Source organism: Silene latifolia, chromosome Y (genome assembly GCF_048544455.1).
Source record: "Silene latifolia isolate original U9 population chromosome Y, ASM4854445v1, whole genome shotgun sequence".
Lineage (NCBI taxonomy): Eukaryota > Viridiplantae > Streptophyta > Magnoliopsida > Caryophyllales > Caryophyllaceae > Silene > Silene latifolia.
This window is the reverse complement of record NC_133538.1, coordinates 139,093,542-139,108,950: the sequence shown is the minus strand read 5'-3', so window position 1 is coordinate 139,108,950 and position 15,409 is coordinate 139,093,542. Positions and strand designations below refer to the sequence as shown.

Sequence of the window (15,409 nt, the reverse complement as noted above, 5' to 3'; positions counted from 1 at the left end):
ATGTTGAGTAAATACGAATGTCAGGAGTAGAAGACTTTCCTGTTGAGCCATTGATTGTGCAATTGATATGATATTTATTATTAATTGATGAATCTGAACTACAAGCATAGTTTTTTTTTATTGCATGTTGTTGGAAGTTGTTGAAAAGGAACTCCAGATCTTCTAAAATGATGGATCTGTTGATATTAAGGTTATTATTGTAGATCAAGGTAAGTTTTTTCTGATATACAATTTTGTCCTTTTATTGTATGAAATTTCGCTTTTTTGTTTAAGTATTCTCACTGGGACGGAAGAAGTAAAATTCTTGTGATCTGGGCTATTATAGCAATTGAGACTTCTGGAATGTGCATGAGCCTTCTCCTGGAAAAGTAATGTTCATTGGATAATTTAATTACTTAAATCGTCCTAATCATTTGTTTACGTTTAATTAAAATACCTCTCGAAAAGAGTAGATAAGGTAAACAAATGATTGGGACGGAGGGAGTAAAAACTTAATTACTCTCGTCACTGTTTTTTTGGGGTAAAAATTGTTTATAGGTTGGAATTTTATTTGGGGTTTTTGCAGTATAATTTTGAAGAAAGATATGATTTAGTGAAGTTCATAAAGACAGTGCAAAGACTTGGACTCTATGTTAATCGCCGTATTGGTCCTTATGTTTGTGCTGAATAGAATTTTGGGTAATGAAATTAAGCAATTTTAATTCTTAATTGTTTTACTCCGTTTGTCCTAATTATTTGTTTACCTTTGATTCAAATACCTCATCATAAAGAATATAAGAGGTAAATAAATGATTAAGACGGAAGGAATCGAAGGATATATCATATACGGTACGGAGTGCTGTACTTTATTAATGGTGCTTGCTTATATTGTAAATAATCTACAATAGACTAATAATAGGATTGCTGTGTTTTGCTTTGTGTTTGATGCAGAGGATTTCCTGTGTGGCTGAAGTATGTTCTTGGAATCAGTTTCAGAACAAATAATTTAACCATTTAAGGTCTTCCCATGATTAAATTTGTGTTAATTTTGTTGTATGAAATTTCGCGCATTTTTGTTTAAGTATTCTTACTTTATACTCCCTCCAACCCAATCGTTGTTTTTTTACCTTTTGATTAAAATACCTTTCACCCGGACGGAAGGCGTAAACTTCATGTGATCTGAACTATTATAGTTATTGAGACTTTTTGATTAAGTAAACAATCATTTTATTCTTTTGGGTGTTTTTGTTTTCATTGTGCAGCAAGCAATGCAAGGTTTCACTCAAAAGATTGTTCAGGTGATGAAGAGTGAGAGATTATTTGCATCTCAAGGAGGTCCTATAATTTTATCTCAGGTCTGGCGTTATTTTTCACAGAAGTTGCGCAAATTCTCATATCAGACGGTCTCTTGATAATATTATCGTGAGACTGGCCCAAATGATAGTTAAATAGTGAAAGTAGTTAGAATCAATCTCCTCGGGTAGTTTAAGATATGATCAAAAAAATTAGAATACCCAGATCGTGTTTTTGATTGATTTTATTCTTGTATGTGAGTTTAAGTTAAATGGGTATTAATTTATTGTGTTAGTTATTGTATTCTTTTGATTTTTGTTTGATTGGGTTTAGTAAAGTTTTGAATTTTTGATGTTTATTTTCATGTGTTTTGTATTAATTTTGTTTAATTATTGTATTAGTTTGATTTTGTTTTGTGATTGGAGAAAATATTTGATTTTTGGTGTGAAAATGGTATTTTAGCTTGAGTTTTAGGTAATTTCATGTGTTTTGTATTATTTTTTGTTTATTTATTGTTTTGGTATTTTGTTTGGTTGGGTGTAGTAAATATTTTTGATTTTTTAGGCGTCTATATATTTATGTGATTGATTTTTAATATATTTTTGTTGATTTGCTAATTAAGGAAAGAATAATTCTTTCATTGTGTAAATTATAGAATAGATGGTGCTTTATTTTGAAGATGTCACATCTATGAAGTAATGGGTTTGTTTTGGCTAGATTTTGATTGTATTCACATTTCACAAGTTACTTGTGATTAATTTGATTGTGTTTTGTTTTTCCTGATTTCTGGACTTATATGTGACATGCTCACATACATCAACTGTAATGTCAGATTGAGAATGAATATGGATCAGAAAATAAGGAATTTGGGGTTGCAGGCGAAGCCTATAGAAATTGGGCTGCAAAAATGGCAGTTGGTCTGAATTCTGGAGTTCCGTGGTTGATGTGCAAGGAAGATGATGATCCTGGCCCAATGGTAAGATGATTTTCTCACGTGACTTCTTAAACTCTATAGAGTTATTAACAGAAGTTTGGCACTTTTCAAAATTGTAATGCGATTTCATGAAGTGTATTTTAATAGATGGATCAACTAGTTAGTTTTTCCGGGTTCTACCTATGTATTGCTGATAGATAAACACATGCAATGGTTTCTACTGTGATTATTTCAAGCCCAACAAACCAAACAAACCATTGATGTGGACTGAAGCTTGGAGTGGATGGTAATTAAAACTTTAACTTTGTTGCTGAATATAAAGGAATCTTTCAGATTTTTTTGGGTGACAATTTTACACTGGCAACACTATAATTGTTTTTTAATTTGTACTATAATAGTTTTTTTTTAATGTGATTGATCGATAATAGTATTGTCATTTGCAGAGTTAGATTTCTTTTAATTGTACTTTTCCAAGTCAAGTAACATGTCTAGAGACGTACTTAAGAAATTTCATATAATTAGAGATTTAATTGAAAGGAAGGAAATTACAGTCTGTAAGGTTGGGACAGCTGACAACATCGCTGATTCTTTAACCAAGCCATTGTCTCAAGCTAAACATGATAGTCATGTAGTTTCGATGGGATTGAGACGAATGCCAAAACTGTTGTAAATTATATGATATGTAATAATCAAGATATTGTATTTATTATTTCATATATGATAATTGCACCTCTTCCGGCTTGGGTTGGTCCCGCTTGGGTTCTTCGGGTTTGGGCATTTTGGGTTCAGGTTGAGGGACAATTCTGGCTTGTTTTTTGGTGCGTCTATACACATAATCTACTAACTTTTTTTCATCCATGGTTCCTGTAACCCTCACATTTCCACTGTTTAGTTCAGTCTCAACGGTTTGTAATCCTACCACATCATGTCAAAAATCCATCAACACATCATGTCCAAGCAGTCCAACATGATTTATCAACTTTATATTATGAACTTTGCAAATTAATTTAATAGAAATATAGAATTCCCGTCATTTTGAGAATTTTGTCTTTCGCCACACGCCCACACTATACGAAGTACTCGTATATAGTAAAGGCAAAGGTAATTTAGTAGAGACAGGGCCGGCCCAGGGGCCGTGCAAGCGGTGCGGCCGCACAGGGCCCCCGACTTGAAGGGGCCCCAATCGTAAGAAATATCTGCATTAGTTAATAATTAATTTAGTGCGTAATTTTAGCATAGTAATCAGCTTGACTCAGTGGTAAGAGTAATTATATATATTGCCAATGATCTTGTGTTCGATTCCCACTTCAAGTTAAATTTTTAAACAATGTGTTGTTCAATTTCAATTTTCAGAAAAATAAGGCCATGGGGAATCGAACTCGGGTGGCATCTCTACTTTATCATCCAACTAACCACCATGCTAATTAATTGTTGTTGAAGAATGGAAAAGAAATATATTTATGTACTATATTGCTTTTAGAATTGAGAAATAAACTAGCCATATAAAAATTACTCAAAATAGTTAACATACGTTTTTTTAATTATTCTTTTAATAAAAATGGTACCGGGCCCCTCTATAAGATTTCGCATGGGGAATCGAACTCGGGTGGCATCTCTACTTTATCATCCAACTAACCACCATGCTAATTAATTGTTGTTGAAGAATGGAAAAGAAATATATTTATGTACTATATTGCTTTTAGAATTGAGAAATAAACTAGCCATATAAAAATTACTCAAAATAGTTAACATACGTTTTTTTAATTATTCTTTTAATAAAAATGGTACCGGGGCCCCTCTATAAGATTTCGCACAGGGCCCCCAAAACGACCGGGACGGCCCTGAGTAGAGAATGTTAAGAATACTAATATTACCAAGTCAAAACCTAGCAACAACATCAACTCCTCTGCCTATATTTCCTCCTAGTTTCTTTAGTTTGTTATTGTCAATTATTCTCCTTTATATTAGCTAGTTGTTACACGTTCTTAGGCTTTTAGTTAGATAGTCTTTAGATGCTAGTATGCTTCTAACCATATATATATGTACATCTTGTAACCTCTGTGATTCATTCAAACATATACAATATAATTTCATCCTTTACATGGTATCACGAGTCCTTCGATCCTCACGATCATAAACGCGTCTCTCGGTTTTTGCCTCTCGTATTCGATCACTCAGTCACCGTCTCCTTTCTCCCTCGATTCCATCCTCCCAAATGGCCAACCAACACCTTCAGCTTGCTAATGCCGCCCAACCAAACTCCCCTCTCACCCTTGTCACGCTTTCCAATTGTATCCAACTTAAGGATACGATGACCTTCCGCCAATGGCGATTCCAAGTTCGTGCCATCATGAATGGTCTTCAACTCTTTTCCTATCTTGATGGCTCCAACCCTGAACCACCCAAGACTATCATCGTTGCACCCACTCCTCCTGCCACCGATTCCACTATTGAACCAAATCCCGCTCACTCGACATGGTACCGTCAGGATCAACTTATTTTGGGTGCTCTGACGGGTACCTTATCGTCACCAATCGCTGGTCTCATTGTCAATGACAACACCTCTCACGAGGCTTGGTCCACACTGATTCGGACCTTTGCCAATTCCTCTCGTGGTCACCGACTTCAAATAAAAGACCGTCTTGCCAATATCTCCCACACCGATAATATGACCATTACCGAATATATGACATCCATCAAAGCGTGCACTGATGATCTTGCACAACTCGAGCATCCAATGGATATCGATGACATCACAAATACGATTCTCAATGGTCTCGATCAAATTAAATATCAATCAGTCATTGACACCGTTCGCGCACGAGACACCCCAATATCCTTTGAATCCCTTCATGAAAAATTTATCCAACACGAACTCCGTATCAAAAATACTCCAACCACCAACGCTTTCCAGCCTTCCGCTCATGCTGCCTCTCACTCTCGCCATCACTACTCTAATCACCATCAAACTCGTACCTATTCTTCCTCGTCCAAACCCCCTTCTCACAATACCTATCAAAATCAGAATCGTAACACCACCCAAACCACGAACCCCAACCAGTCCTACTCCAAGCCATATCGTGGCCGCTGCCACTTCTGTGATGAAGTCGGCCATGTGGCTTCGGACTGCCCTCTCCTCCAAAAGTTGTACCCGAATGTTGTTTTTCCCACCCGCCAAAACAGAGGACCTCGTCCTCAAGCCAACACGGCTTCCCATTCTACCACCCAGCCTCCTCGTTCTTGGGTTGTCGACAGTGGGGCCTCCCACCATATTACCGATGACTTAAACACGCTGTCTATTCATGCCCCGTATGAAAGCCCGGATGATCTCCTCATTGGAGATGGCTCGCCTCTTACAATTACTCATACTGGTTCCTTCTCCTTTCCTTCCTCTTCTCGCTCTCTTTTATTTTCTAATGTATTCGTTGTTCCGAAAATATCACATAAATTATTTTCCGTCTCTCAATTCTGCCGCGATAATAATGCCTTTGCTAAATTCTTACCCGATTCTTTCTCTTTACATGATGTTCAGACGGAAGCGGTCCTTCTTCAAGGGCATCTCATTGATGGAATGTACGTCTGGACTCCGCCTCTGCCTCACGCACACATTGCTATCTCACCCGGTCAATCCTCTTGGCATCATCGATTAGGGCATCCTTCTAATAAAATTATGCAATTTTTAAATTCTAGGTTTAATTTACGTATTTCTAGTTTGGACTCTTGTATTTCCTGTCATCTTAACAAGAGTCATAAACTCCCTTTTTCGGTTTCTACGTTAAAGTCATCCGCTCCGCTTGATTTAATATTTTCAGACTTATGGATATCCCCTGTTCTCTCCTCCGACTCCTTTAAGTACTACGTTATATTTGTTGATCACTTTACACATTATATATGGTTCTATCCAATTAAACAGAAATCCGACACCGCCTCTACATTCATTAAATTCCGTGCTATTATTGAAAAATTCTTTAATAAACCAATCCGTCAATTTTACTCCGACAATGGAGGAGAATTCGTTAAACTCACTCAACACCTTCATACTAATGGCATTAATTTTCTCACTTCTCCTCCTCACACTCCGGAACATAATGGATTTGCCGAAAGACGACACCGTCACATTGTTGAGACGGGTCTCTCACTTCTAACTCATGCTCAACTTCCGACTTCCTTGTGGCCTTATGCTTTCTCTACAGCCGTTTATTTAATTAATCGGCTTCCTACGCCTACTCTCCAACATCGCTCTCCATATTCTGTCTTACTTAAATCCGAACCCAATATTCATAAGTTACATAGTTTTGGCTGCCTATGTTTTCCGTGGCTCCGTCCATATACTCGTCATAAGCTTGAACCTAGGTCAGTTCAATGTGTGTTTATTGGGTACTCTCAAACCCAAAGCGCCTATTTGTGTCTTGACCCGCTCACATCCCGGGTCTACACATCCCGACACGTTCATTTTATTGATGACCAATTTCCATACCCTAATCTACTAAAATTATCTCACGTGCCTTCCTCTCCATCTCCTACTGATTGGTGTTCCCTTTCTATTCATGTTCTCGCTACTCCCTCTTCGTCCTCCTCTGCTTCTCCTGCTGCTTCGTCCCCATCAACTCCCTCTGATGGTCCTCCCCCCGACACAGCAACTACTCACCTCACCTCCTCTGCCGCTACCACCTCTGAAACAGCAAACAATCGTCCCCCTAATACCTCCCTCCATAACACTCGACTCTCCAACAACATCCGAAAACCGAACCCCAAGTATGCTAAACTTTCCTCGGCTCCCTCTGCTTATGTTACTCCTACAACCGCCAAACAGGCCTTGGTCGATCCTCGGTGGAGAGCAGCTATGCAGTCTGAGTATGACGCTCTTCTCCGTAACGAAACCTGGACTCTTGTTCCTCCTAATCAAGCTCAAAATATTATCGGCTGTAAATGGGTTTTCCGTATAAAATACAATCCGGATGGGTCCCTTAAGCAACACAAAGCTCGTCTAGTTGCTAAGGGTTTTCATCAACGTCCCGGCCTTGATTACACCGAGACTTTCAGTCCCGTTATTAAGCCTACCACCATCCGACTCATTCTCTCGCTTGCTATCTCTAATGGTTGGTCTATGCGTCAAATTGATATTAATAATGCCTTCCTCCAAGGAACTTTGACTGAGTCCGTATACATGGTTCAACCTCCGGGATTCGCAAATACTGATACTCCAAATTATATTTGCAAATTACGCAAAGCTATTTACGGTTTGAAACAAGCACCACGTGCTTGGTACACCGAATTGAAGAACTATTTTCTTTCCTATGGTTTTCGAAATTCTGTCTCGGATTCTTCGTTGTTTATTTTGGATCGCACTGACAAACGTTTATTTGCCCTTGTGTATGTTGACGATATCATTATTACAGGTCCTAATGCCACTGAAGTTGCTCGTTTTATTGATGCTATCTCAACCCGCTTCTCGCTAAAGGACTTAGGTCCCCTGTCTTTCTTCCTTGGCATGGAAGTGACTCCTACCTCAACCGGCATTCATCTTAATCAAGCCAAGTATGTTTCTGACATTCTTACCCGTTTTGACATGCTTGATTGCAGTCCATCGACTACCCCCATGCTTCCTCATCCTCCACTTATCCGTCAAGATGAACTTCCCATTGTTGATGCTACGAATTATAGAGCTGCTGTGGGTAGTTTACAATATTTATCTTTAACTCGACCGGATATTGCGTTTTCGGTAAACAAATTGGCTTAATTTCTTACACATCCGACTGCTACTCATTGGTGTTCATTAAAGCGACTACTTCGTTTCTTAAAGGGTACGATGCACCATGGTATTTTATTTCGCAAAGACAATCCCTTTAATTTTCATGCCTATTGCGACGCGGATTTAGCCGGAGATCACAATGATTATTTGTCTACTACTGGGTTTGTGGTCTTTCTTGGTCAGCATCCTATCTCATGGTCGGCGAAAAAGCAACGTGCCTTATCACGTTCCTCTACCGAGGCTGAATTTCGTGCTATTGCCGACACCACCTCCGAAGTGCTATGGTTAAAATCTCTTTTCTCTGAACTGCACATTCCGCTACCTAAGGCTCCTGTTATATTTTGTGATAACTTAAGTGCTACAAATTATTCGGCTAATCCCATATTTCATTCCCGTATGAAACATCTTGCATTAGCCTTTCATTTTGTACGTGAGCAGGTTCAGCTAGGTACGATACGCATTCAACATATTAATGGTGATGATCAAATTGCGGATACTTTAACTAAACCATTGCCAAGACCTCGGTTTCATTTGCTTGCATCCAAGATTGGTCTTACACTCCGTCCGTCCATCTTGCGGGAGTGTGTTAAGAATACTATGTTATGGGATTGATTCTTACGAACAATAAATTTGACAAACAAAACCAGACCGAATCGACTCTTGCTTTCCTAATAGAATAATTCGACCCTTATTCTTGTGCCTGGGTTATACCGAATTTTTCTACTGAGATAAGACGGTCCCCTCTGTCTTTGGCACTCAAAGATCAGAGACGTAATATAGAAATATTGTGTGCAGTTTGTTAAACGTTTGTTGATGTCAGAAGAATTTTCTATATGTTGCTTCTTCTCTTCCTCTTTGTTTATATAGGGAGGAAAATAGGGAAGGGAGGGAAGTTTTTCTGAAGAGTTACAACTCTTCAGAACCAGGATACGTTGAATCGTTTTCCTTTGAAATTAATTAATTAATTATATTTTCAGATTTTCCTTTGAAACCCGTCATAGTCATTCGTCCGAATGCTAAACCGTAATTCCGTAAATAATTATGCAAGTATACTCTCCGTATTTTCCCGAACTTGCAATTTATTATTCAGAAATTACCCACTAACGAACCAACCTTAATTACGCAAAATGAAACCGGTAATTACTCTTAAATCACCAACACACTAATATTACCAAGTCAAAACCTAGCAACAACATCAACTCCTCTGCCTATATTTCCTCCTAGTTTCTTTAGTTTGTTATTGTCAATTATTCTCCTTTATATTAGCTAGTTGTTACACGTTCTTAGGCTTTTAGTTAGATAGTCTTTAGATGCTAGTATGCTTCTAACCATATATATATGTACATCTTGTAACCTCTGTGATTCATTCAAACATATACAATATAATTTCATCCTTTACAGAGAATACCTGTCATTTTGAGAATTTTCTTCTTTAACTGTCCTGCACAAGCCTCACAGTGCATATTTACATTAAGCTCCACTGTATTATATCCACTAACCTGCTCATTAATGAAAAATGACTATATTAATAAAACTTTACTTGTATTTATATAGAGTTAATAGTGTCAAGTAGGTAAATTAATAAATTTTTAACAATGTTTTTGAAATTAAAACTGTTAAAATCTTATTGGCCTCAACACGGGACAAAAAACCTTGTGTACTATATATGAGCTAAGGAGTTCAAGTCGATTGTCAGAGTTAGAGGATACTATAATGAATTTAGGTATACAAGTTTGTGTTTCTAAGTTAGTTTAAGACATCGAGTTACCTCGGATTCTCATAAGGGAGCGTTCAATTTTCTTGGCGCAACCAGCACAATGCAATTCGACATAAAGGATGAAAGGGGGAGGGCCCTGGGGTGGTTCATCTGCTTTTTTTTCTGCTTCAGCTGGTGGCTTCTCTTCTTCAGGAGCCGGGTTTTCTTCCCCTTTCTTCTCTTCAGGCTTAGTTTCAATCGGAGCTTGCTCCTAAAATAGTAGTAATCCAATGTTAACCCACCTCATTAAATTAAAGAACTAATAAAACTCACTTCCAATTTTATTTTTTGAAAACATAACATTTAACTTGATGATGATTATAACTAGACTTACTTGCTCAGCTTCTTCACCCATTGTTTCTATTTTGAATTATGTCGGTAATTCGAACGTAGATAAATTTATTATTTAGAAATGTATGGTGTAAAATGATTGTATATGAGGAAGAGATTAGAGAATTGAAGAAAGAGGGTGGTGCAGTGCAAGTATATTAAACAATTTTCAAGGGCTAAAAGAGAGGGAAAGAAGGGGATTACCAATGAAGCAGGGGAGATATATTTATAGGTGACTGACTGCTATGTGGATTTTCCGCACTTTTGAAATATATAAAATTCATTTACTATTTTTTGAAGAAATGAAAATAGTATTGCGACGGACTAATATTCATGAGACAGGTTTGAATTCTTTTGTTTTTCTTTTAACGGGTCTGACTTCTGAGTAGAGTTCAATACTTTTCTGATTATACGGAGTATATATCAAATAAAAATTGAACCAAAAAAACATCGATTCAACTTTTCTATACTAGTCTAGTTTAGAACATGGGATCGATACCCCGTGGACTCAACTAAGTCCTACTTTCACAAAGCTATTTGTTTTTTAAATTATTTGTTTGGAGCTTCGATTTATCATTACTTGTTCACCCCCTTTCAAAATTTAAGTCTCGCTTAGTTCAATTCCTGACTCCATCAGTGAGTTCGAGTCAAGTAAGTTCATGTTAGATTGTGTCAACAACTCATTCAAGTCGAGCCGGTTGTATCAAGTGTAAGCATCGTTAATTTTTTTCATCAAGGAAAAAGGCGATGCCGTGTCTTATTCCTCTAGTTGTCAGAAAAAACTTAACATCGTGATTTCTTATGAAGCTCATCTGATCATTCTGATGCTAAAAAGAGAAAAAAAAAATTCAATAATGTCGACAAAATTTCAAGTTGATAAATGGTTAAGTAACTTAAGTTCCTTCATGCTGACAATAAAGTTTATGTGTTAGGAGAGAATTTGTGTGGCATCTCTGTCAGGGCCGGCCCAGGGGCCGTCAAAGGCGTCTTGACGCATTGCGCCCCGACTGAAGGCGTCGTAGAAATATCTGCATTAGTTAATAATTAATTTAGTGCGTAATTTTAGCATAGTAATTAGCTTGACTCAGTGGTAAGGGGCCCCAATCGTAAGAAATATCTGCATTAGTTAATAATTAATTTAGTGCGTAATTTTAGCATAAGAGTAATTGTATATATTGCCAATGATCTTGTGTTCGATTCCCATAAGGCCATGGGGAATCGAACTCGGGTGGCATCTCTACTTTATCATCCAACTAACCACCATGCTAATTAATTGTTGTTGAAGAATGGAAAAGAAATATATTTATGTACTATATTGCTTTTAGAATTGAGAAATAAACTAGCCATATAAAAATTACTCAAAATAGTTAACATACGTTTTTTTAATTATTCTTTTAATAAAAATGGTACCGGGGCCCCTCTATAAGATTTCGCACAGGGCCCCCAAAACGACCGGGACGGCCCTGCATAGGACCATTGCAGGCAAAAGTCTATAAGTTCTCATAAAATGGTAGCCAAATCGATTATGTAATACTGTATCCAGGGTTCAAAATCTCGGCCGAGTTGTATCGTATCGGCCGAGTTGTATCGGATTTTCACTCTACCGATACGAGATATCGCCCGAGAAATCACCGAGATTCTCCGCGATCCGTCCGTGACGACCCATTAAGGACCGATTATACCGATATCGCGACTACGACCAATACCGAGACTTAAAACCATGACTGTATCTATTAACAGTCATTCTGTTAAGGAGATATGAGGGGAATAACTGATGATATTAGCATTGGCTTGAATAGCCTTATATAGTTACAAGAATAACCATATCCCACAAATTAGGCTAGGATATCGTAACTAAATAACATAATGATAGTAACAATAAGATTACAGAATCATATAAATCTTATATTCCTAATACCCCCTCAAGCTGGAGCATGAAGATCAACAGTGCCCAGCTTGCGAAGAAGAGCAAGAAACTGTGAAGCGCCCAATGCTTTGGTAAGAATGTCCGCTAATTGATCTTTGGTAGAAACATGAGATGTAACAATGAGACTTTCGGTAATGGCATCACGCACAAAGTGACAATCAATTTCAATGTGTTTCGTGCGTTCGTGAAAGACGGGATTACTTGCAAGTTGAAGAGCGGAAGCACTATCAGAGAAAACGGCCATGGGCCGAGACAAGGTAATAACGAAAGTGGTGAGGAGCCCTTTCAACCATTTCAACTCGCAAACAACATTTGCCATAGAGCGATACTCGGCCTCTGCAGATGACAACGAGACGGTGTGTTGGAGACGAGTTTTCCATGAAATAGGAGAGCCGCGAAGAAAAATGTACCACCCTGTCATAGAATGACGGGTCATCGCACAAGTTCCCTAGTCGGAGTCACACCAGCCGGTAATGGTTAAGTCACTATCGGATCATAATAAAATGCCTTGACCCGGACTGCCCTTGAGATAGCGCATAGCAGCATCCATATGATCAGTACGTGGTTGATGCATAAAACGTGAAAGGATGTGAACAGTGTGGGGTAATATCCGTATAATACCCTTTAATTATAGGATTATAACGCAAAATTTACATGTGATTATAGTCATAAAACGAAAAACATAATGAAACGATAAAGATATAGAAATAACCTTCGGTCCTAGTGCAAAAGGCAATGAGAGATCAAGTTAGATCTCCTCCTAATCGTTGCACCCAAGATGTCCGAGTAATGCCCTTGTGCTAGAGAGAATCCCCTAATTGCCTTGCAATATCGAGGGGATTGTTTTGTGAGTTTGTGTTGGATGAGAGATCCGGAATTCGGGAGGCACAATTCCCAAAACCCTAATAATTTTTAGCAAAATGAATTAGGTTAGACAAGAGGAGAAGACTCCCCTTTTGTCTATGGGAGCCTCGGCCAAACCGAGTGAGAGGAGCCCAAATGGGCTTTTCATTTTCTCTTCACTTAAACTCGTGGTCCGGTCCATGACTCGCTAAGTGTATATGACGCGGTTTCATTATAAACTGTTATCGGTTATCGGAAATTAAGGCATCAACTAATAATACGGGTTAGTTGAATTATTAATACATGTCCGACAAAACAGTATTGTATAATTATATTCAATATACATTTAATTAAATATAAAACGCTTATATTCAATTTTACAAATTAATTGCTTAATTCGCCTTAGCCATTTTTATTTAATCCGTATTAAATAAAATATCTCAACATCACATTTTAACTAATTATTAGTCAAATAACTCAGACTAACTGGTTAGTCAAAATTGGCATCTACATGACTGTATTTTCATACTGTCACATCACTCAAACGTATCCTATAGGTGTGACTTTTAGGGACCAGTTGATCACCGCCATCTGTATGACAATAACGTCAAACTTATCTAGCAAGCCAACCGTTATTGATAAACGTGGATCAACTGATAATAATACCAAAAGTATGCCCTTTGATCCTTTTAGAGATTTATAAGTCCTTGCACTAACTGTTAAGGACACCAACCCCAACAAGCTCCCACTTGTCCGTACAAGTGTATGTGCAATGACGTTATCCGCACTAACTGGAGGACACAAGCTCCAACAAACTCCCACTTGTCCGTACAAGTGTATGTGCGATAACCGATTCTCATATTCATTTAAAATTTCTCCCACTCAATGTAAAACAATTTGCAGATCTGGATCCACAAAGGTCGTATTTTACAATCGATCTGGATCTAGAGTGGTTTCCCCGACTAGAGAGTAACTTAACTGATAAAACGAATCCGTATCCGAGCATGGCCATGCATTTCAGTTACAGCTCCTCGAGTGGCCCTGAGAAATATCGAGTACCCGATAAAGGCTGAATATTTCCTTCAACTCGAACTCCTTCCGATCTAAGCACAGCATGAAATGACCCAGAAACAATCTACTTGGCCCCCTGTTACGGATGACCGTGAGAAAGAAACCAAAGTCACCCAAAATCTGCCTTAGTCTCAAGAGACAGTCGATAGTCAAAAGAATCGACTCTTAGGATCACCATGGAGGTCCTATCCACGACCCGACACCGAATGTTATAAAACATTTAGGACTCCACGTCGTTGTCACAATTGTGTCCTACGAAATATCCGTATAAATCGCCTCGTGATTGGTCGATCAACCTGTTGACTTATGGCTAGTTGAACCCACCATCAACCAACGTCACAAAATAATTGCGAGTTATCACTCATGTGGGCAATTAAGGACTGAAAAATATAATGTTCGTTCAATTCACTTTGTGGTGTTCAAAATTTGTCGTACAAATCCACATGAAAAACAATATATATATAAAAATATCAAAACGATGATGTTGTATAGAGTACAAAAGCGAATGAATCTAATCCATAAAAGAGTACTACAACTTAGGAATACGTTTAATTCCCATGGAATTAACGTGCCCTTCATGCTTATCTTGTCGTAATGCTTTAGTGAGAGGATCTGCTATGTTATCATCTGTAGCAATCTTTTCTATCACTACTGCCTTTTGCTCCACGTAATCCCGGATTAGATGAGCTTTCCGTTGTACATGTCTAGACTTGTTGCTAGACTTTGGCTCCTTAGCTTGGAAGATGGCACCACTATTGTCGCAATAGATGGTGATCGGGTCATTCGAACTAGGCACTACTGATAGCCCGTAAGAATTGACGCATCCATATCGCTTCCTTTGTAGCTTCATACGCGGCATAGTACTCGGACTCGGTCGTAGAATCTGCTGTAATGATTTGTTTCGAACTCTTCCAGTGATCGCAGCGCCATTAAGAGTAAAAACGAATCCAGGACGAGATTTCGAGTCATCACGATCCGTTTGGAAGCTAGCGTCTGCAGAATCGGTTCTAGTTGCGCATAGCTTTTGTTCGCCTCCATAAGTCAATGTCCAATCTTTAGTCCTCCGTAGGTACTTAAGAATGTTCTTGACAAACCAACCAATTTGATTCACCTGGATGTTGTTGGAATCGACTTGTCATACTCAATGCATATGCCACGTCGGGACGTGTGCATATCATGGCATACATGATAGATCCTATTGCCGAGGCATAAGGTATCCGTGCCATGCGCTCTTTTGCTTCCGGTGTCTCTGGTGCCTGAGACTTGCTCAAATGCACCCCTGGAGACATAGGAAGGAACCCCTTCTTGGAGTTAGTCATGCTTTGAATCTCTCTAGGACTTTGTCTATGTAAGACTCTGATCGAGAGATAGCATCCGTCGTGATCTATCTCGATAGATACGGATGCCTAGAATTCTTTGTGCCTCTCCCAGATCTTTCATCTGGAAATGGTTTTTCAACCATACTTTCACCGAAGTTAAGAGAGGTATGTCATTCCCAATCAGGAGTATGTCGTCAACATACAA

At 38.3% G+C, this 15,409-nt stretch overlaps 1 long non-coding RNA gene across 1 annotated transcript; it reads left to right on the top strand.

Annotated features, from left to right (window-relative positions):
- The first annotated feature begins 118 nt into the window (after positions 1–118).
- Positions 119–2,252, top strand: LOC141634490 (uncharacterized). The gene is made up of 4 exons (XR_012539220.1): positions 119–209; positions 931–998; positions 1,242–1,314; positions 2,105–2,252. It is a non-coding gene; the product is annotated as an uncharacterized LOC141634490 (long non-coding RNA).
- The last annotated feature ends 13,157 nt before the right edge of the window (positions 2,253–15,409 follow it).